Source organism: Balaenoptera acutorostrata, chromosome 5 (assembly GCF_949987535.1).
Source record: "Balaenoptera acutorostrata chromosome 5, mBalAcu1.1, whole genome shotgun sequence".
Taxonomy (NCBI): Eukaryota; Metazoa; Chordata; class Mammalia; order Artiodactyla; family Balaenopteridae; genus Balaenoptera; species Balaenoptera acutorostrata.
Genome location: NC_080068.1, coordinates 64,518,442 through 64,539,750, shown reverse-complemented (window position 1 = coordinate 64,539,750; position 21,309 = coordinate 64,518,442).

The following is a 21,309-nucleotide window of genomic DNA, read 5'->3' as shown; positions in this document are numbered from 1 at the left end:
TGTAACATTCTTTATTTTAAAGTCTATTTTATCTGATATGAGTATAGCTACTCCAGCTTTCTTTTGATTTCCATTTGCATGGAATATCTTTTTCCATCCCCTCACTTTCAGTCTGTATGTGTCCCTAGGTCTGAAGTGGGTCTCTTGTAGACAGCATATATATGGGTCTTGTTTTTGTATCCATTCAGCCAGTCTATGTCTTTTGGTTGGGGCATTTAATCCATTCACGTTTAAGGTAATTATCGATACGTATGTTCCTATGACCATTTTCTTAATTGTTTTGGGTTTGTTTTTGTAGGTCCTTTTCTTCTCTTGTGTTTCCCACTTAGAGAAGTTCCTTTAGCATTTGTTGTAGAGCTGGTTTGGTGGTGCTGAATTCTCTTAGCTTTTGCTTGTCTGTAAAGCTTTTGATTTCTCCATCAAATCTAAATGAGATCCTTGCTGGGTAGAGTAATCTTGGTTGTAGGTTCTTCCCTTTCATCACTTTAAGTATTTCATGCCACTCCCTTCTGGCTTGCAGAGTTTCTGCTGAGAAATCAGCTGTTAACCTTATGGGGGTTCCCTTGTATGTTATTTGTCGTTTTTCCCTTGCTGCTTTCAATAATTTTTCTTTGTCTTTAATTTTTGCCACTTTGATTACTATGTGTCTCGGCGTGTTTCTCCTTGGGTTTATTCTGTATGGGACTCTCTGCGCTTCCTGGACTTGGGTGGCTATTTCCTTTCCCATGTTAGGGAAGTTTTCGATTATAATCTCTTCAAATATTTTCTCTGGTCCTTTCTCTCTCTCTTCTCCTTCTGGGACCCCTATAATGCGAATGTTGTTGCGTTTAATGTTGTCCCAGAGGTCTCTTAGGCTGTCTTCATTTCTTTTTATTCTTTTTTCTTTAGTCTGTTCCGCAGCAGTGAATTCCACCATTCTGTCTTCCAGGTCACTTATCCGTTCTTCTGCCTCAGTTATTCTGCTATTGATTCCTTCTAGTGTAGTTTTCATTTCAGTTATTGTATTGGTCATCTCTGTTTGTTTGTTCTTTAATTCTTCTAGGTCTTTGTTAATCATTTCTTGCATCTTCTCAATCTTTGCCTCCATTCTTATTCCGAGGTCCTGGATCATCTTCACTATCATTATTCTGAATTCTTTTTCTGGAAGGTTGCCTATCTCCACTTCATTTAGTTGTTTTTCTGGGGTTTTTTCTTGTTCCTTCATCTGGTACATAGCCCTCTGCCTTTTCATCTTCTCTGTCTTTCTGTAACTGTGGTTTTTGGTCCACAGGCTGCAGGATTGTAGTTTTTCTTGCTTCTGTTGTCTGCCCTCTGGTGGTTGAGGCTATCTAAGAGGCTTGATGGGAGGCTCTGGTGGTGGGTAGAGATGACTGTTGCTGTGGCGGTCAGAGCTCAGTAAAACCTTAATCCCCTTGACTGTTGATGGGTGGGGCTGGGTTCCCTCCCTGTTGCTGTGGTGATCAGAGCCCAGTAAAACCTTAATCCACTTGACTGTTGATGGGTGGGGCTGGGTTCCCTCCCTGTTGGTTGTTTTGCCTGAGGCAACCCAACACTGGAGCCTACCCGTGCTCTTTGGTGGGGTTAATGGCAGACTCTGGGAGGGCTCACGCCAAGGAGAACTTCCCAGGACCTCTGCTGCCAGTGTCCTTATCCCCACGGTGAAACAGAGCCACCACTCGCCTCTGCAGGAGACCCCCCAACACCAGCAGGTACGTCTGGTTCAGTCTCCCCCAGGGTCACTGCTCCTTCCCCTGGGTCCCGATGCACACATTACTTTGTGTGTGCCCTCCAAGAGTGGGGTCTCTGTTTCCCCCAGTCCTGTCACAGTCCTGCAATCAATTCCCACTAGACTTCAAAGTCTGATTCTCTAGGAATTCCTCCTCCCTTTGCCGGACCCCCAGGTTGGGAAGCCTGAGGTGGGGCTCAGAACCTTCACTCCAGTGGGTGGACTTCTGTGGTATAAGTGTTCGCCAGTCTGTGAGTCACCCACCCAGCAGTTATGGGATTTGATTTTACTCTGATTGCGCCCCTCCTACCGTCTCACTGTGGCTTCTCCTCTGTCCTTGGACGTGGGGTGTCCTCCTTGGTGAAGTCCAGGGTCTTCCTGTCAATGATTGTCCAGCAGCCAGTTGTGATTCTGGTGCTCTCGCAAGAGGGAGTGAGAGCACGTCCTTCTACTCCGCCATCTTGGTTAATCTCCTCCAGGAATGCTATTTTAAATTGAACATTTCTGAGCTATTACTTTCTTCTCGATTTTTGACTTGAAATCTTCTAGAGTCTAAAATTATGCTTTAAAATTTATGGATTGGTAATGCAGAATATTCTAAATGTGCCCTGTATATTTTAACAGTTCTTTCTAACTGCACTGCTATTTTGTAGTAAGACAGAAGAGAGGTTCTCTTTTCAACAATAGATTTTTGTTTTACATGAGCATTCTGAATTTACTGCCATTTGTCTTTTTGTCTTACTCTAGAAACACTGTTTTAGAGCTGTTGATCCTGAAATAAAAATACTTTATGGAAGATAGCCTCACTTGGTCAACGTTTGGGTTTTTCTTTCTCCTCTAAAACCTTGGGAATCACTAGTCTTTGAATGTTTTTCCAAATTAAGAACACTGTCCCTAAAACCATTATGCTATAATTTATTTTTCACTAAACTAAATGGATGCAGTAGTGTTTATTAATTTTCTCTCTCTCTTTTCTTTCGTTCAATTGATGAATGTAAGATTAACCAGTTTTCTATTTAGAAAGTTTCAGTGTGGAACTTTAAAAGAAGTAGAAAAAGAAAAAAAAACTTACCTAACTCAAATTTGATTTACCCATATACTAGTATATTCCTTCTGAAATTAATATTTTAAAAAACACTTATTTGATACATATATGTCAGTTTATTTCTTATCAGAAAAAAGCACTTGGTGTTTTGATGATCATAAGTCAAATAATTAAAACCTTCTTTAAGTACCTCCCATTAACAATTGATATGCCTAATAATTAGTCAATTTATTATGTTAGAATTAAAAAAACTGGCAAATAAATATGTGAGAACTTATGGTAAAATGAAATAAAAAAGGAAATATGGTTATGTTTTAAGATGGTTAGCTACATGTGGAAATGTAGAATTGACATAAAGTGACTTCAGTGAGGTTTAAAGGATTAATTACAATGGAACTATGTTAAGACTTTAAAGTTCAAATTTACCCCATGGAGCTTACTGGCCTATGTTCATACCACTTGATGATATAATGAAACTGAATTTCACAAGTGAGGTAGCAAGGGTCAGCACAAGAGGAGAAAGCCTTAGAGGGACTTACCTGCTGTGTTTTTATTAGCTAGACTGCTAATTTCTTTAGCACTCTTCCTCTCTGCCACAATTAAACTGGTGTTTGCAAAGGATATTTGTGACATGCACTCATTTGTGTACAGATGATCACCCTATTTAATAAGATACAGTTATTAACATTAAAATAGAGTAACTAAAGATCATCAATGAAAATTCTAACTGATAATCTTAACACTATTGGACTTGTTCTGTTTTGTTCATAAAATATTTAGATTTTTAGATTTCTCCAAAAGACTCAATGTGTCTGACTTTATGTATACTCAATAGCAAATACAAATGTAAGAGTATCAGAGAGTGAATAGTTTGTTTAGGAATTGATAACAAGACACCCATATGGCAGTAAGAAAGGAAGGTAATAAAGGGAAGACAGCCAATATGTTGGGTTCTCAGATAAGTGACTACCGTGTACAATTAGAGCTTAACCCTACTGGGAATCTCTGAGAGTCAAAAGTATCCTAGAGTTATCCCACCTAAGGGACAAAATATTTGGGGCATTCATATATCAACTTCCAATAGTGATTAGTTGAGGACTACTTGTAGGTGGTATTAATTCTTTAAGACTTGTGCATGAGCAGAACATGTTCCAGCAACCAGAAAAAAAAAAAAAAAAAAAGCCCTCAAGCAAAAAGATTCACATATAGCAACTGGAAGTTTTCTATGTGCACTGAAATGGTGAAGCACAAGGAGGTATGGGTAGGACACAAGCACACAAATGAACACACTAATTGTGTGGCTGTAATTAGACATCATTTTAGCCAGAAACTCATTTAAAGATTTTTGTTGCTACTGTTGCCTTTTCACCTCTCAGAATGATCATTTTTAGAATGCTTTAGAAGTCATGACACCAGGTTGGTTTAAGGATTTTGCATTGGTCTTTCTCAGTGTTGAGAAAGTACTTCTTTTTCTGTTCTGTTTTGTTTTTAATAAAGAGGAAGAAGTTCTTAAAGCTCTGTAGTGGGGAGATTCCTGTCCTATCAGATGGGACAAGAATAATTTTGTGAAGTGATTTTTTACTATTCTCCACTACAAGTCACCTGTTCCAGATAGGTAATTATACTCTTTCTACACATTCCTGGCATATTGCTGGCTTTGCTTACTGTCTTCCTCATATGTCCAATACCCTTACTTGAGCTCTAAATCTAGTACCATTTTCTCTATATAGACATCCTTATAACCCCTGGTGCCCTCTCATCTGAACTACTAAATTTCTGCTGTCAGTATTAATAATTTGACATTTAATATTCAATCATTTAACAATTATATTTTAAGCTCCTATCTTGAGGCAGACATTGTTTTAGGGTCTAGGAATACAACAGTTAAAAACAAAAAGATAAAATATCCCTGCCTTCAAGGAGTTTATGTTTAAATAGTGGGATATACATAATAAACAGCAAAAAGAAGTAAAATATGTAGTGTGTTAATGGTGTAAGTGTTTTGGAGGAAAAAAACTAGAGAAAAGAAAGAGGGTGTTGGGAAGTAAGGAACTTGCAAATTTAAATTGGATAGCTAATAAAAGGAGTTCTCTTTAGGTGAGTAACATCTGGGTAATGATCTGAAGGTGATGTTGATAACTGGGCAAAGCTATGCTGTTGAGTGGGGGAATAGTATTCCAGGCAGTTGAAGCAGCAATTGGAAAGATCCTGAGATGACACATGTACCTGTTCAAGGAAAAGTAGAGGAAACCGTGTGTGGAGTGAGTAGAAGGAAACAAGGCCAAAGTGCCTATAAGGGATTATGTTGGGCCTTGTAGATTATTGTCAACACTGGTTTTTACTCTGAGTGAGCTAGGAAGGCATTGGAGGATTCTGTGAAGAGGAGTGACATGATATGATGAATCTTCAACAGGATTACTTTGCTGCCTTGACAACAGTGTGCAGACAGGTTAGGGAAACTATTACAATGATCTGGATGAATGGAAATTGTGGTTTAAACAGGGCAGTAGCAGTAGAGATGTTGAAAAATGTTTAGACTCTGGACATATTTTGAATATGGAAATGACAGGACATGCTGACAGATTGAATGAAAGCATGAGCAGACAAGAGGAATCCAGGATGACACCAAGTTATTTGACCTGAATAACTAGAAGGACAGAATTGTCACTATCTGAGATGGAGACACATATTAGCATAGTAAATTTGGAGGGGAAGATTGGGAACTCTCTTTTGGATGTGTTAATTTTGAGCTTCCTATCAAATATCCACGTTGAAATATATAACAAGGTATATATTTATTTCTGAATTTCAGGAGAGTAGATTGCTTTAGCAGTATATGAATTTAGGAGGCATAGACTGGATAAGATCATCAAGAGAGTAATTAGACTGAAAAACACAAAACATCCAAGGGAGGAATCTCAGAACATTTCAACATTAATGAAATGAGGTCAGAGAAATGAGGAAGAACCAGCAAGAGGACTGATAAAGAGCGACCAGTGAGGAAAAAGTTAAACCAGAGTTGTGTAATACCATCAAAGTTAAGTAAATAAATTATTTTATGGGTGGAAGAATAATAAATTTTGTTGAATGATGCTGAAAAGTTAAGTAAAATGTCAACTGAAATTTAGTTGTGGGATTGAGCAAAGTAGAGGTCATTGCTAACTTTGACAAAAAAACTCTTTGAAGTAGAAAGGTGAGGGCAAAAGCCTAATAATAGGTTCATGAGATGATGGGAAGAGAGAAAGAGGAGACAATATGTCAAGATAATTCTTTACCTCTGAAGGAGAGAAAGAGAGAACAGGGGAAGTGAGTACACAGGAAATTAGGGACACACACACACACACACACACACACACACACACACACACACAACCAACAGCTGTGAAGGGGGCACTACTGTGTCCCAGGCATTATGCTTAATACTCGGGAAACAGTGGTGAACAAAACAAAACAGGGAACTGACTTACCCTCATCTTTTTATCAGCATTTTATCCCAGAATATGGGAGTCTGTCTTCACTATCATAAATCCACCACCTTAATCTTAGATAATTGCTGTCTGTTACCTTTCCATCTCTTTCTAAAGAAAGGCCACACCTCTTATCCAATCCTTCTTAATTTAGACACAGCTTTTCTCTATTACCACCTCAGAATTCCCAGATATAGGGAATGATCTGTGGCACCTTTGAATATTGATTTTATAAATTGCTTCCTATCAACTGATGCAGAATTGGCAGGCAACATTTTGTAACAAATTATACCCCTGGCTTTCTGGACCAGGATGAGGGGTAAATTAGTCAAGAAAAGGGAGCAACCCTTACATGAAGTGCCACAAAATCTGCTGCTGAGGTTCCAAGAGTTTCCTCTAACCCAGGTCCAGCCATGAGCTCAGCTTTGTCGTGGACCTCCTTGAATTTCTATGGGATTTGACTTATCTTTCTTTACAAAACAATTTTTTTAAAAAAGCTAACAAAACACAAGAAAAGTAAATTCCCTTGAACTAGCCCAAACTCAATTCTTTGAATCAAATCAGCTAAAGCTAACAGTGCTATTGTATTTGATTTCTTCTCTTTACCCTTTATCTTTTTGCACACCTATTATTATATTGTATCTATTGCTTACCATTTTACTTCTGCTAAAATAATTATATCGATACACATCTTTTGATTCTGATCATTAGTCGACTTATTATAGAGTCACAAATTGATAGTTTTTCACTCTTCAAAACCTAAAGACATTTGCATTTGAAGAAAGCATAAAAGATATATGTGACTGCAAGTTCAAGTCAGTAAAAAATTATTTATGGGCCATCACACATTTGTAGCCTGACCTGTTGACCCTCAATGTTCATTAGAAATTCATCAGTACCAGACTATCCTCTCTTCTTTGCTTCTTCCTTTTTTTTCTGATCGATTGGCTTTAGGCCAAGGAGAGCTTTTTTACAGAAAACCTTTTTAATTAGCTCTTCACTCTCCTGATAGTTTCAGAATAATTCATTTAAAATGAAAACTTCAGATCATAGTTTATTTTCTGAAAAATTTCATTGAAAACTGGGGCTATCCAACAATGCTATTCTCCTAAGAAAAGTTCCAGCCCCCATCTCTGTTTTTGTGTGTGTGCGTGTGGAGGCCATAGGCAAAGATACTTTTTATTTTATTATATCTGAGACATTTTTAAAAAATCCTGACAACTTCAAAACTTGATTTCTTCATGTAATTAAAAAAATAGCAATTTTTAAAATGTTCACTATGTGCTAGACATCAAGCTATTTCCATAAAATTGGTTATTTTATTTAATCCTTTGAACAACTACATTTGGCTGGTAATACTCTTGTGCTCACTTTATAGATAAGAACACTGAAGATATACATGGTTAAGTGACTTATTCGAAGTCACAATCAGTAAAATATTAAAGTCTGAAGGTCCAAATAGTTGGTCTTATTCCAGAGCATGAATTTGAAGTGTTGATGATATTATATAAAATCCTCTTACGAATATTCTATATACATTTACATGAACAGAAGTCATAAACCTATACTTAAATCTATCAGTTAATAATTGTTGAAAAGGAGTTTAATGTCAATGAACACATATTGATAATTTGGAAGTGAAGCTATATAACAAATATCACCTTTTTTTTCATTATCCTGTGTGTGGGAAAATGTGTTGTCGGTGAAGGAAAGGGGGTGGTGTCAGTTCAAAGGACAGGAGGCCTATAGTTCTCCTAAATTTTTTTTTAATCTTCATTTTTTTTTTTTCTAAGCTACAAAGAAATAAATGTCTGAGATTCCTAGAATAGGATTCATCTCTATGGTTAATTCTTGGAACCAGTGTATACTTTTCCCACTATATTGGAAGGCAGGATGATTAAGAGCGTTTGACAAAATGGTCTACCAAGGAAAGCTAGTTTACTTTCTCCATTTCTTCCATTCAAAGTATCGTGGTGGTGCCTCTTTCCTAAGATGTTGTTCCTCACCAGCCTGTCTGTGCCAAAGCCATGGAGATTAATCAGTCAATTAACAGGCTTTTTGTCATTTCATACCATTGTCAGTTTTTGTGTTGTTCTTTCTGTGATTTTTTTTTAAGACAACAAAAAAGGATAACATTGTTGGCTACTGTTAAAAGATAGACTGAGGAAAATTAAAATGTATTAAACTTTTTGAGTTTATTTGAACAAAAATTCATTCCAATCAGGGCAGCAGCAAACCAGAAGTAGTTAGGAATACTACATCAACAGAAACTCAGGGAGAGACTTTGAGAGAGGAAAGATAAAGCAAAGCAAGGAAATTGTTGATTTGCTATAGCTTAAAGTTGTCTATGTGTGATTGGTTGCCTTTAGGTTTTAGTTGTATAACTTTGAGGCATTTACAGGCTTAGATTTTGATTTGCTTATGTAGTCTGTCAAGGCATTAGAGCCCCCCTCAGTCTAAGAGCCTCTTTGTTTAATTAATTTAACACAGCAAAAAAAGTAGACATTGAAGGGCATGCTTTCTTGGTTGTGTGTGAGTAGAGGGATGGGTAGAGGGTAAGAAGTTTTCCCAGCTGACAGGCTGCTTGTAGAAAGTTGCAACCAGAGAGTTTTTAGTTGTTGTTGTTGTTCTGTTTTTGGCTTTGTTTTTATTTATTTATTTATTTTTATTAAACCTTTTTTTGTAGACTAGTTTTGGATTCACAGCAAAATTGAGGGAAGGTACAGAGATTTCCCGTATATCCCCCGGTCCCCTCACATGCCTACTAGAGCACTAGAGCATCCCCATTATCCACATCCCCTACTAGAGTGGCACATTGTTAACAATTTATGAGGTTAACTGGACACATAAAAATCGCCCAAAGCCCATAGTTTACATGAGAATTCGCTCTTGGTGTTGTACATTCGTGGGTTTGGAATCAAAAGTTATTTTAAGCCTCAGACATAGACCCATTTTAACTCCAGGTTCCATGGTTTTTTGGCCGTGTTACTCCACTAAAACCTTAAGTGAATTCATCATCTAGTTGATGCCAGATCAGCAACAGATGCCAATGGTCATATTCAAGCTCTTTTCTAGAATACTTCTCAGTTTGGCTGTTTTTGTTTAAATTTTTAAAAAAGATATTTAGCCTCATAGATTACAATTCTCTCTCTCTTACTCTCTTTTACATTTTTCTACTCTCACATTTGACTTAATTATAAATGCCGCCCCTCAGGCTTCATTGGGGAATCCACATGTGCAGTATATTTTCTCTGTGGCATACATATGAAATACATACGTGTGTATTTTCAATTGTGAAGATACTCTGGTCACCAGATCCATTCCTTCAAATACTTTATTCAATGACTGGAAGGCCACATTCTTGGTTTGACCCTTAAAGCAATATTAATCAGCCATTGTTTCTCAAAGTAATCATTTAAACTTTTGAGATGTAATTGACAATAAATTACACATATTTAAAGTATAATCTGTTGAGTTTTTACATGTGTATATATCTGCAAAAGAATCTCCACAGTCAAGATAATGGACACATTCATCACCTGCAGAAGTTTCTTCGTGCCTTTTGGTACATAACCTCCCTTCTATTCCTTACCCGCAAGCAAGAACTGATCTATTTTTTTGTGACTACAGATTAGTACAAATTGTCTAGAATTTTATATACATGGAATTTTGTTTGTTCTATTTAGCATAATTATTGTGTAGAATTTCTTTTTTAATATTTTATTTATTCATTTTCCTTATTCTTTTGGCTGCGTCAGGTCTTAGTTGAGGCATGTGGGATCTTTTGTTGTGGCACACGGCCTCTTCGTTGAGGTGCATGGGCTTCTCTTTAGTTGTGGCATGCAGGCACCAGGGCATGTGGGCTCTGTAGTTTGTGGCACACGGGCTCTCTCATTGAGGTGTGCGAGCTCAGTACATGTGGCGTGCGGGCTTAGTTGCCCCCCTTAGCATAATTATTTTGACATTCTCCCTTTTTTATTGCTATGTTGTATTCCATTCCATTTTGTTGATGTACAAAAATGTCTTTATCCATTTACTTATTAATGGACATTTGAGTTATTTCTATTTTTTTTTGGCTGCGCTGCATGGCATTAATTATTTCTAGTTTTTGTCCACTGATAATAAAACTGCTTTGAATATTTATGTACAAATATCTTTATTTTCAGTTTTAAGTGACACATTTTACTATCTGTGGTTAATGAGCAGTTTCTTCTTCCAAATCTAAAGGCCCTGAATTTAGGGACTTTGTCTATTTTCATTCATTACTGCCAGTTGTTTTCTGGCTCATTTCTCTCTATTAATATTGTACTTTGCCAAATTCAGCCAATAACAGTGAACATACATGATTAACATTCTGTATTCCAACAATCTGCATTCCAACAATTATAACCCCAGGGTTGTTAAGTTTATTAGACATTATCTGAATCCCAAATTATCAAACACAAGTTTTGCTAAAAGTTATACTATCATAGAATCTGAATCAGTATGATGGTATGGGTTCAAGTTTTCAGAGAAGAAGCTTAGTAGCCCTCTTTTGAAAAATAACTATAAATTATAAACACAAAATTAGGTACAAAATTGAATATTTGTAATGAGAAGATAAATCACAAATTAATCACAAATATAAAACATGAAAAGTACCAGAGGCAACACAAGTTAAATAAAAACATATTTCTCTGAAATATCTATAAATCTTTCTGCTTTTTTGACTGTATTATCTTTCATTGCATATTAATATTATATTAAATTTTGTAATATGTTTTTCTCTCAGAGAATAGACCTGTAAATCTGTCTTTCCTTTAGCATGGTAGAACTTTTTTAAAATTATTGACTATTTGGACACATAAGACTTCATGCATAGAAACACTACTGTTAGTAGTAATGGTGCATCTTTTTGCCCCATTACTACTTTTTTGCCCCATTAATACTAAAAGAATTCTGATAAATTCTACAACTCCTATAAAAAAGAAAAAATGCATTGTGTGTTTATAGTTATATTCATCACATTATTTCCCATATTACAGAGAACTTCAGTTTTGACTAGGCTTCTGTAAAAAACCAATCTTCCACTTATAATTTTACAATTTGATAATTGGAAAAAATGTTCCATCTACTAGTTTCTAACTTTAAACTTTCCAGTCTTGTGACTCCTCCACAACTCACCTTCTTCTGGTTCCATGTTCTACAGGACATGTTCCTATTGCATAATTCCAAGTAAAGTGGCACAGAGGGTTGCAGAAATATTCTGGAAAGCATTTCTGCACGGGCATGGCTAACAGCAGTTTAGCTATAAATAGTGAGTCACATTCTTATAATTCATTAAGCTCAAACTAAAAATATCTCCAACTCAATTATCCCTTAGATAAATGGAAGAAATGATTGTGGCAACTCTAAATCCACTCAATATGAAGAAAAATGTGATGGAGAGGAAGTTATAGTAAAAAGAGACAGTGGTCTTTACAAAATGAGATTACAGTACCTGATGTTTGCACATTTTGTTAATATGTTTACTTGTAAAATAAATGTGAGCACATTACTAAGTTCTGTCCTAGGGCTATTAAGTGGACTGTGTAAGTGGGGGGACCTGAGGCCTAAGTTTTATTTGACTTCTTTTTCTAAAATTTTTATTGGAGTGTAGTTGATTTACAATGTTTTGTTAGTTTCAGGTGTACAGCAAAGTGATTCAGTTATACATATACATATATCCACTTTTTTAAAAATTCTTTTCCCATATAGGCCATTATAAAGTATTGAGTAGAGTTTTCTGTGCTATACAGCAGGTTCTTACTAGTTATCTATTTTATATATAGTAGTGTGTATATGTTAATCCCAATCTCCCAGTTTATCCCTCCCTCTCTTATCCCGTGGTAACCATAAGTTAGCTTTCTACATCCGTGACTCTACTTCTGTTTTGTAAATAAGTTCTTAGTAAATCTGTCCCTGATCTCCATCTTTTTAGCCTTTGATAGCATTTACCTTATTACCTGCCTCTGGACACCTAATCAAATACCACATATTTTAGGCTTTTATTTATGCTGGAATCTCACATGTATGAACTGAAATCTCGAACAGTCAAGATAGGCTAGGTTATGATGCAGAATTAGACACCTCCAAAATTTCACAATCATCCTAACATGGCAGAGAGAACTCTAGAGTTTATCACACTGGAAATTAAAAGTTACAGCTTAGAAATAACATGACACTTACCTCCCTTACCTCAATAGCTAGTACTAGAAACACCCAAACTCAGGACCCTGAGCAAGTTCAGTCTTCCATATGTCTAGAAAGAATGGAAATCAGGAAATTAGTGAGGAGCACAAAAGAGTCCCGATAGTATAATAGACATGTCAAACTTACCATGTCAAAAGCTGCTCTCCTAGGCTACTACCAACACCTCTTGCTACCTGTGCTATTGTTTCAACATAACGTGTTGTATAACATATCTTATTACTGACATATAGCACATGTAAGAAATAACAATGGAAACATTTCAAATTTTTATTTTATTAACTGCATTATTATTTATGAAACTTGTTGCTACTTATGATAGAGCAAAAATCAATAGTAATCTTAACTAAAATATTATGTGAAAGCAAATATATTGAAGAAAGACATAAAATTTTGTTTGGTTTTGTTTTTGTTTTTGCTTTTGCTTTTTCCATGCTGGTTAGATGATACATTATTTCCCTCATCAGAGAACTGGTTAACAATAGATATGGGACTTCCCCAGTATCTTGACACCCAATTCAGTGCCTTTTCTCTTTAGATGCTTTTATCCTAATTTTTGCCTAGAAAGGTAACTAAATAAGCAATAGTAATTCAGCAAAAATTCCCTCTTTTAGCTTGTAACGCATAATTTTTTAAATTGAAATAATCTTGTGTTTTGTATCTATTAAAATAATTTTCATTTTTCTGATACCTTTTACTTTTCTCATTCATTTATTCTAATAGGACACTCTTATTTTTGTTAGTTAATTCATTTAGACCTTACAATGTGGCCTGATCTGGGAAAACAAAAAGTATAAAGTACAGCTCCTTTCATCAAGAACTTCACAAGTAGAATATAGACAAGGAAATAACAAAACAGAGAAGAAAAAGAACGGCATTAAAGGCAGAGAAAATTAATGTATAATAGCATGATGGTTTGAAACTATATTATTAGAGGACTATTGCCAGTATACTGCATTTCAGTAAAATTGGAATTTGGAGTGTGTATACTTTGTCATGGAGATGGGTCACACAGCAGGATGAGGGGACTGGTGAAAGGTAAAATAGAAGAGGTGAGCAGTGGCCAGACCATGAATGAGACTTTGGATACAGAGAAGTAATCAACATTTTCCTGTATATGATGGGAACATTGAAAGGAATACCACTATTGGATTATCTCTCTCTTGTTCTATTATAGTGCTTTTATTCTGTTTTTTATACTCAATGAATGTCTAGACCATTTTGATAATTTTTGTACAAATACTGCCTTCCTGTAATGATCATTCTTTACTTTCCTGTCAAACCCTATGATTCAAAGTCTTTTTTAAAATCGTTTTTCTTGAACTGTTTTCCTGCAGTATAGCATTTCAATAAGCATTTTCCCTTTATGATTATTTTACATTAACCTGCTTTTGCTTTAATTTTTTACAATCTATGATTCAGCAAGCAATAATTTTGCACTTTGTTTTTAGATGGATTATTATGGTAGTAATGTAGGAACTACTATATTAATAATTTATAGACATTACATAAAAATAGAACCTTAATAAATATATTTACTGCAGACGTTAGGTTAAAATTGTTAGAAGAGAAATTTGTGGTAACCATGTTAACATTCATTACATTCAAATGGAATGACTACTATGTGCAACATGGGTAGCTAGTCCCTGTATTTCAGGAAAAAATATAAGAGAGTCTCTAATTTCAAGGCATATTCAGAAACACATCTTTTTTTATGAAATCAGTTGGATAATTTTAAGGTGGTGTATCCTCATTTATAGCAACTATTTTTATTTATCATAGTTACCATTCTATTTTTATGGTTTCTTATTATAAAAACATGAAGGCTTATTGTAAAGCTATAATAAACACACTTTCACTTAGCTGTGCTAGTGTTCATGCTCATTATAGATGCTACAATAACTGAACATTTGCCAAAGTTAATAGTGTCTCTGTTCTCTTTGTCTATTTGCACAGAAAAAAAAGTCAACTTTTGTATGACCATGTATTATCTCGTTTCCAGTACACGTGATCCCAGGACTTTTCTGATTTCTGAAAGGCACCCAGTTTGTGAAAGAACAAACACCCTACATACCAGAAGGATGTTCTTTTAAATTTATTTATTTATTTATTTATGGCTGTGTTGGGTCTTCGTTTCTGTGCTAGGGCTTTCTCTAGTTGAGGCAAGCGAGGGCCACTCTTCATCGCAGTGCGCGGGCCTCTCACTATCGTGGCCTCTCTTGTTGCGGAGCACAGGCTCCAGACGCGCAGGCTCAGTAGTTGTGGCTCACGGGCCCAGTTGCTCTGCGGCATGTGGGATCTTCCCAGACCAGGGCTCAAACCCGTGTCCCCTGCATTGGCAGGCAGATTCTCAACCACTGCGCCACCAGGGAAGCCCCCAGAAGGATGTTCTTTTAAGGACTCATTAAAGTGTCTCCTTGAGAGGTGTACAATTCCCTGCTTCTTTGTGTTGTAATTTTTCCACATCATCTGATGTATCAATCTGGTGCTTTATTCAGGTATATGCATTTTAGAGTAAAGTTTCATAGTACATTAGTGATTCCACACTGATCACTAGCACTCTTCATAAGCTACTCTGTGAGCTGAATATCCTGTTAAACTCTAAGGCTTTGACATCAGATTATCCCCACACCAAGCATAATTTTAGCCTATGTGGTTGTCATAAAGTGCATGAAGTTCCTTAAAGAAACTTGTTCTCTAGCAATTGTAACACCAATACTTTAATTTGGTATAACTCCAAGACTTTGACTTTTCCTGTACTGACCAGTGCCTCCTCTTAAGTCTCCTAATTGTTAGACTTCCCCAATCTATAGTGGATCCGTAGATAACCATCCCATGCTCAACACTATGGAGTTAATCAATACCTGTATTTTAACCGATATGATATTTATAAATAAACATCCAAGCAATTACAACTTATCCTGAGATATGTGGGAGAAGAAAAAAGCCTCAAGAATTTTTAAAGCCAAGTTTTGTAAAATATCAGACTATTTCAAGTAGGGCTGAGCAGATAGTAGTAAAGAATGAAATTGTTGGTTTTTTTTTTTTTTTAACATCTTTATTGGAGTATAATTGCTTTAAAATGGTGTGTTAGTTTCTGCTTTATAACAAAGTGAATCAGTTATACATATACATATGTTCCCATATCTCTTCCCTCTTGCATCTCCCTCCCTCCCGCCCTCCCTATCCCACACTTCTAGGTGGTCACAAAGCACAGAGCTGATCTCCCTGTGCTATGCGGTTGCTTCCCACTAGCTATCTATTTTATATTTGGTAGTGTATATATGTCCATGCCACTCTTTCTCTTTGTCACATCTTACCCTTACCCCTCCCCATATCCTCAAGTCCATTCTCTAGTAGGTCTGTGTCTTTATTCCCATCTTGCCATTAGGTTCTTCATGACCTTTTTTTTCCCTTTAGATTCCATATATATGTGTTAGCATACTGTATTTGTTTTGCTCTTTCTGACTTACTTCACTCTGTATGACAGATTTTAGGTCCATCCACCTCACTACAAATAACTCCATTTCATTTCTTTTTATGGCTGAGTAATATTCCATTGTATATATGTGCCAGATCTTCTTTATCCATTCATCCGATGATGGACATTTAGGTTGCTTCCATGTCCTGGCTATTGTAAATAGAGCTGCAATGAACATTTTGGTACATGACTCTTTTTGAATTATGGTTTTTCTCAGGGTATATGAGCAGAAGTGGGATTGCTGGGTCATATGGTAGTTCTATTTTTAGTTTTTTAAGGAACCTCCATACTGCTCTCCATAGTGGCTGTATCAATTTACATTCCCACCAACAGTGCAAGAGTGTTCCCTTTTCTCCACACCCTCTCCAGCATTTATTGTTTCTAGATTTTTTGATGGTGGCCATTCTGACCGGTGTGAGATGATATCTCATTGTAGTTTTGATTTGCATTTCTCTAATGATTAATGATGTTGAGCATTCTTTTATGTGTTTGTTGGCAATCTGTATATCTTCTTTGGAGAAATGTCTGTTTAGGTCTTCTGCCCATTTTTGGATTGGGTTGTTTGTTTTTTTGTTATTGAGCTGCATGAGCTGCTTGTAAATCTTGGAGATTAATCCTTTCTCAGTTGCTTCATTTGCAAATATTTTCTCCCATTCTGAGGGTTGCCTTTAGTCTTGTTTATGGTTTCCTTTGCTGTGCAAAAACTTTTAAGTTTCATTAGGTCCCATTTGTTTATTTTTGTTTTTATTTCCATTTCTCTAGGAGGTGGGTCAAAAAGGAGCTTGCTGTGATTTATGTCATGGAGTGTTCTGCCTATGTTTTCCTCTAAGAGTTTGATAGTGTCTGGCCTTACATTTAGGTCTTTAATCCAATCCATTTTTAGTTTATTTTTGTGTATGGTGTTAAGGAGTGTTCTAAATTCATACATTTACATATACCTGTCCAGTTTTCCCAGCACCACTTATTGAAGAGGCTGTCTTTTCTCCACTGTATATGCTTGCCTCCTTTATCAAAGATAAGGTGACCATATGTGTGTGGGTTTATCTCTGGGCTTTCTGTCTTGTTCCATTGATCTATGTTTCTGTTTTTGTGCCAGTACCAAACTGTCTTGATTACTGTAGCTTTGTAGTATAGTTTGAAGTCAGGGAGCCTGATTCCCCCAGCTCCATTTTTCGTTCTCAAGATTGCTTTGGCTATTCAGGGTCTTTTGTGTTTCCATACAAATTGTGAAATTTTTTTGTTCTAGTTCTGTGAAAAATGCCAGTGGTAGTTTGATAAGGATTGCATTGAATCTGTACATTGCTTTGGGTAGTAGAGTCATTTTCACAATGTTGATTCTTCCAATCCAAGAACATGGTATATCTCTCCATCTATTTGTATCATCTTTAATTTCTTTCATCAGTGTCTTATAATTTTCTGCATACAGGTCTTTTGTCTCCTTAGGTAGGTTTATTCCTAGGTATTTTATTCTTTTTGTTGCAGTGGAAAATGGGAGTGTTTTCTTAATTTCACTTTCAGATTTTTCATCATTAGTGTATAGGAATGCAAGCAGTATCTGTGCATTAATTTTGTATCCTGCTACTTTACCAAATTCATTGATTAGCTCTAGTAGTTTTCTGGTAACATCTTTAGGATTCTCTATGTATAGTATCATGTCATCTGCAAACAGTGACAGCTTTACTTCTTCTTTTCCGATTTGGATTCCTTTTATTTCTTTGTCTTCTCTGATTGCTGTGGCTAACACTTCCAAAACTATGTTGAATAGTAGTGGTGAGAGTGGGCAACCTTGTCTTGTTCCTGATCTTAGTGGAAATGGTTTCAGTTTTTCACTGTTGAGGACAATGTTGGCTGTGGGTTTGTCATATATGGCCTTTATTATGTTGAGGAAAGTTCCCTCTATGCCTACTTTCTGCAGGGCTTTTATCACAAATGGGTGTTGACTTTTGTCGAAAGCTTTCTCTGCATCTATTGAGATGATCATATGGTTTTTCTCCTTCAATTTGTTAATATGGTGTATCACGTTGATTGATTTGCATATATTGAAGAATCCTTGCATTCCTGGAATAAACCCCACTTGATCATGGTGTATGATCCTTTTAATGTGCTGTTGGATTCTGTTTGCTAGTATTTTGTTGAGGATTTTTGCATCTATGTTCATCAGTGATATTGGCCTGTAGTTTTCTTTCTTTGTGACATCTTTGTCTGGTTTTGGTATCCGGGTGATGGTGGCCTCGTAGAATGAGTTGGGGAGTGTTCCTCCCTCTGAAATATTTTGGAAGAGTTTGAGAAGGATAGGTGTTAGCTCTTCTCTAAATGTTTGATAGAATTCGCCTGTGAAGCCATCTGGTCCTGGGCTTTTGTTTGTTGGAAGGTTTTTAATCACAGTTTCAATTTCAGTGCTTGGTCTGTTCATATTTTCTATTTCTTCCTGGTTCAGTCTCAGCAGGTTGTGCATTTCTAAGAATCTGTCCATTTCTTCCAGGTTGTCCATTTTATTGGCATAGAGTTGGTTGTAGTAATCTCTCATGATCCTTTGTATTTCTGCAGTGTCAGTTGTTACTTCTCCTTTTTCATTTCTAATTCTATTGATTTGAGTCTTCTCCCTTTTTTTCTTGATGAGTCTGGCTAATGGTTTATCAATTTTGTTTATCTTCTCAAAGAACCAGCTTTTAGTTTTATTGATCTTTGCTATTGTTTCCTTCATTTCTTTTTCATTTATTTCTGATCTGATCTTTATGATTTCTTTCCTTCTGCTAGCTTTGTGGTTTTTTTGTTCTTCTTTCTCTAATTGCTTTAGGTGCAAGGTTAGATTGTTTATTCGAGATGTTTCCTGTTTCTTGAGGTAGGCTTGTATTGCTATAAACTTCCCTCTTAGCACTGCTTTTGCTGCATCCCATAGGTTTTGGTTCGTCGTGTCTCCATTGTCATTTGTTTCTAGGAATTTTTTGATTTCCCCTTTGATTTCTTCAGTGATCACTTCGTTATTAAGTAGTGTATTGTGTAGCCTCCATGTGTTTGTATTTTTTACAGATCTTTTCCTGTAATTGATATCTAGTCTCATAGTGTTGTGGTCAGAAAAGATACTTGATACAATTTCAATTTTCTTAAATTTACCAAGGCTTGATTTGTGACCCAAGATATGATCTATCCTGGAGAATATTCCATGAGCACTTGAGAAAAATGTGTATTCTGTTGTTTTTGGGTGGAATGTCCTATATATATCAATTAAGTCCATCTTGTTTAATGTATCATTTAAAGCTTGTGTTTCTTTATTTATTTTCATTTTGGATGATCTGTCCATTGGTGAAAGTGGGGTGTTAAAGTCCCCTACTATGATTGTGTTACTGTTGATTTCCTCTTTTATGGCTGTTAGTATTTGCCTTATGTATTGAGGTGCTCCTATGTTGGGTGCATAAGTTTTTACAATTGTTATACCTTCTTCTGGGATTGATCCCTTGATCATTATATAGTGTCCTTCTTTGTCTCTTGTAATAGTCTTTATTTTAAAGTCCATTTTGTCTGATATGAGAATTGCTACTCCAGCTTTCTTTTGATTTCCATTTGCATGGAATATCTTTTTCCATCCCCTCACTTTCAGTCTGTATGTGTCCCTAGGTATGAAGTAGGTCTCTTGTAGACAGCATATATATGGGTCTTGTTTTTGTATCCATTCAGCCAGTCTGTGTCTTTTGGTGGGAGCATTTAATCCACTTACATTTAAGGTAATTATTGACATGTATGTTCCTATTCCCATTTTCTTAAATGTTTTGGGTTTGTTATTGTAGGTGTTTTCCTTCTTTTGTGTTTCTTGCCTAGAGAAGTTCCTTTAGCATTTGTTGTAAAGCTGGTTTGGTGGTGCTGAACTCTCTCAGCTTTTGCTTGTTTGTAAACGTTTTAATTTCTCCATCAAATCTGAATGAGATCCTTGCTGGATAGAGTAGTCTTGGTTGTAGGTTTTTCTCCTTCATCACTTTAAGTATATCCTGCCACCCCCTTCTGGCTTGCAGAGTTTCTTCTGAAAGATCAGCTGTTAACCTTATGAGGATTCCCTTGTGTGTTATTTTTTGTTTTTCCCTTGCTGCTTTTAATATGTTTTCTTTATATTTAATTTTTGATAGTTTGATTAATATGTGTCTTGATGTGTTTCTCCTTGGATTTTTCCTGTATGGGACTCTCTGTGCTTCCAGGACTTGAGTAACTATTTCCTTTCCCATATTAGGGAAGTTTTCAACTATAATCTCTTCAAATATGTTCTCAGTCCCTTTCTTTTTCTTTTCTTCTTCTGGGACCCATATAATTCGTGTGTTGGTGCATTTAATGTTGTCCCAGAGGTCTCTGAGACTGTCCTCAGTTCTTTTCATTCTTTTTTCTTTATTCTACTCTGTAGTAGTTATTTCCACTATTTTATCTTCCAGGTCACTTATCCTTTCTTCTGCCTCAGTTATTCTGCTATTGATCCCTTCTAGAGTAGTTTTAATTTCAATTATTGTGTTTTTCATCGTTGCTTGGTTCCTCTTTAGTTCTTCTCAGTCCTTGTTAAATGTTTCTTGCATTTTGTCTATTCTATTTCCAAGATTGTGGATCATCTTTACTATCATTATTCTGAATTCTTTTTCAGGTAGACTGCCTATTTCCTCTTTATTTGTTAGGTCTGGTGTGTTTTTACCTTGCTCCTTCATTTGCTGTGTGTTTTTCTGTCTTCTCATTTTGCTTATCTTACTGTGTTTGGGGTCTCCTTTTCACAGGCTGCAGGTTCATAGTTCCCGTTGTTTTTGGTATCTGTCCCCAGTGGCTAAGTTTGGTTCAGTGGGTTATGTAGGCTTCCTGGAGGAGGGGACTAGTGCCTGTGTTCTGATGGATGAGGCTGGATCTTGTCTTTCTGGTGGGCACGTCCATGTCTGGTGGTGTATTTTGTGGTGTCTGTGGCCTTATTATGATTTTAGGCAGCCTCTCTGCTAATGGATGGTGCTGTGTTCCTGTCTTGCTAGTTGTTTGGCATAGGGTGTCCAGCACTGTAGCTTGCTGGTCGTTGAGTGAAGCTGGGTCTTGGTGTTGAGATGGACATTTCTGAGAGATTTTCACCGTTTGGTATTACGTGGAGCTCGGAGGTCTCTTGTGGACCAGTGCCCTGAAGTTGGCTCTCCCACCTCAGAGGCACAGCCCTGATGCCTGGCTAGAGCACCAAGAGCCTTTCATCCACACGGCTCAGAATAAAAGGGAGAAAAATTAGAAAGAAAGAAAGAAAGAGGATAAAATAAAACAAAATAAAATGAAGTAAAGTAAGATAAAATAAAATAAAGCTATTAAAATAAAAAATAAGAAAAATATTATTAAGAAAAAAAACTTGTTTTAATTTTTTAAA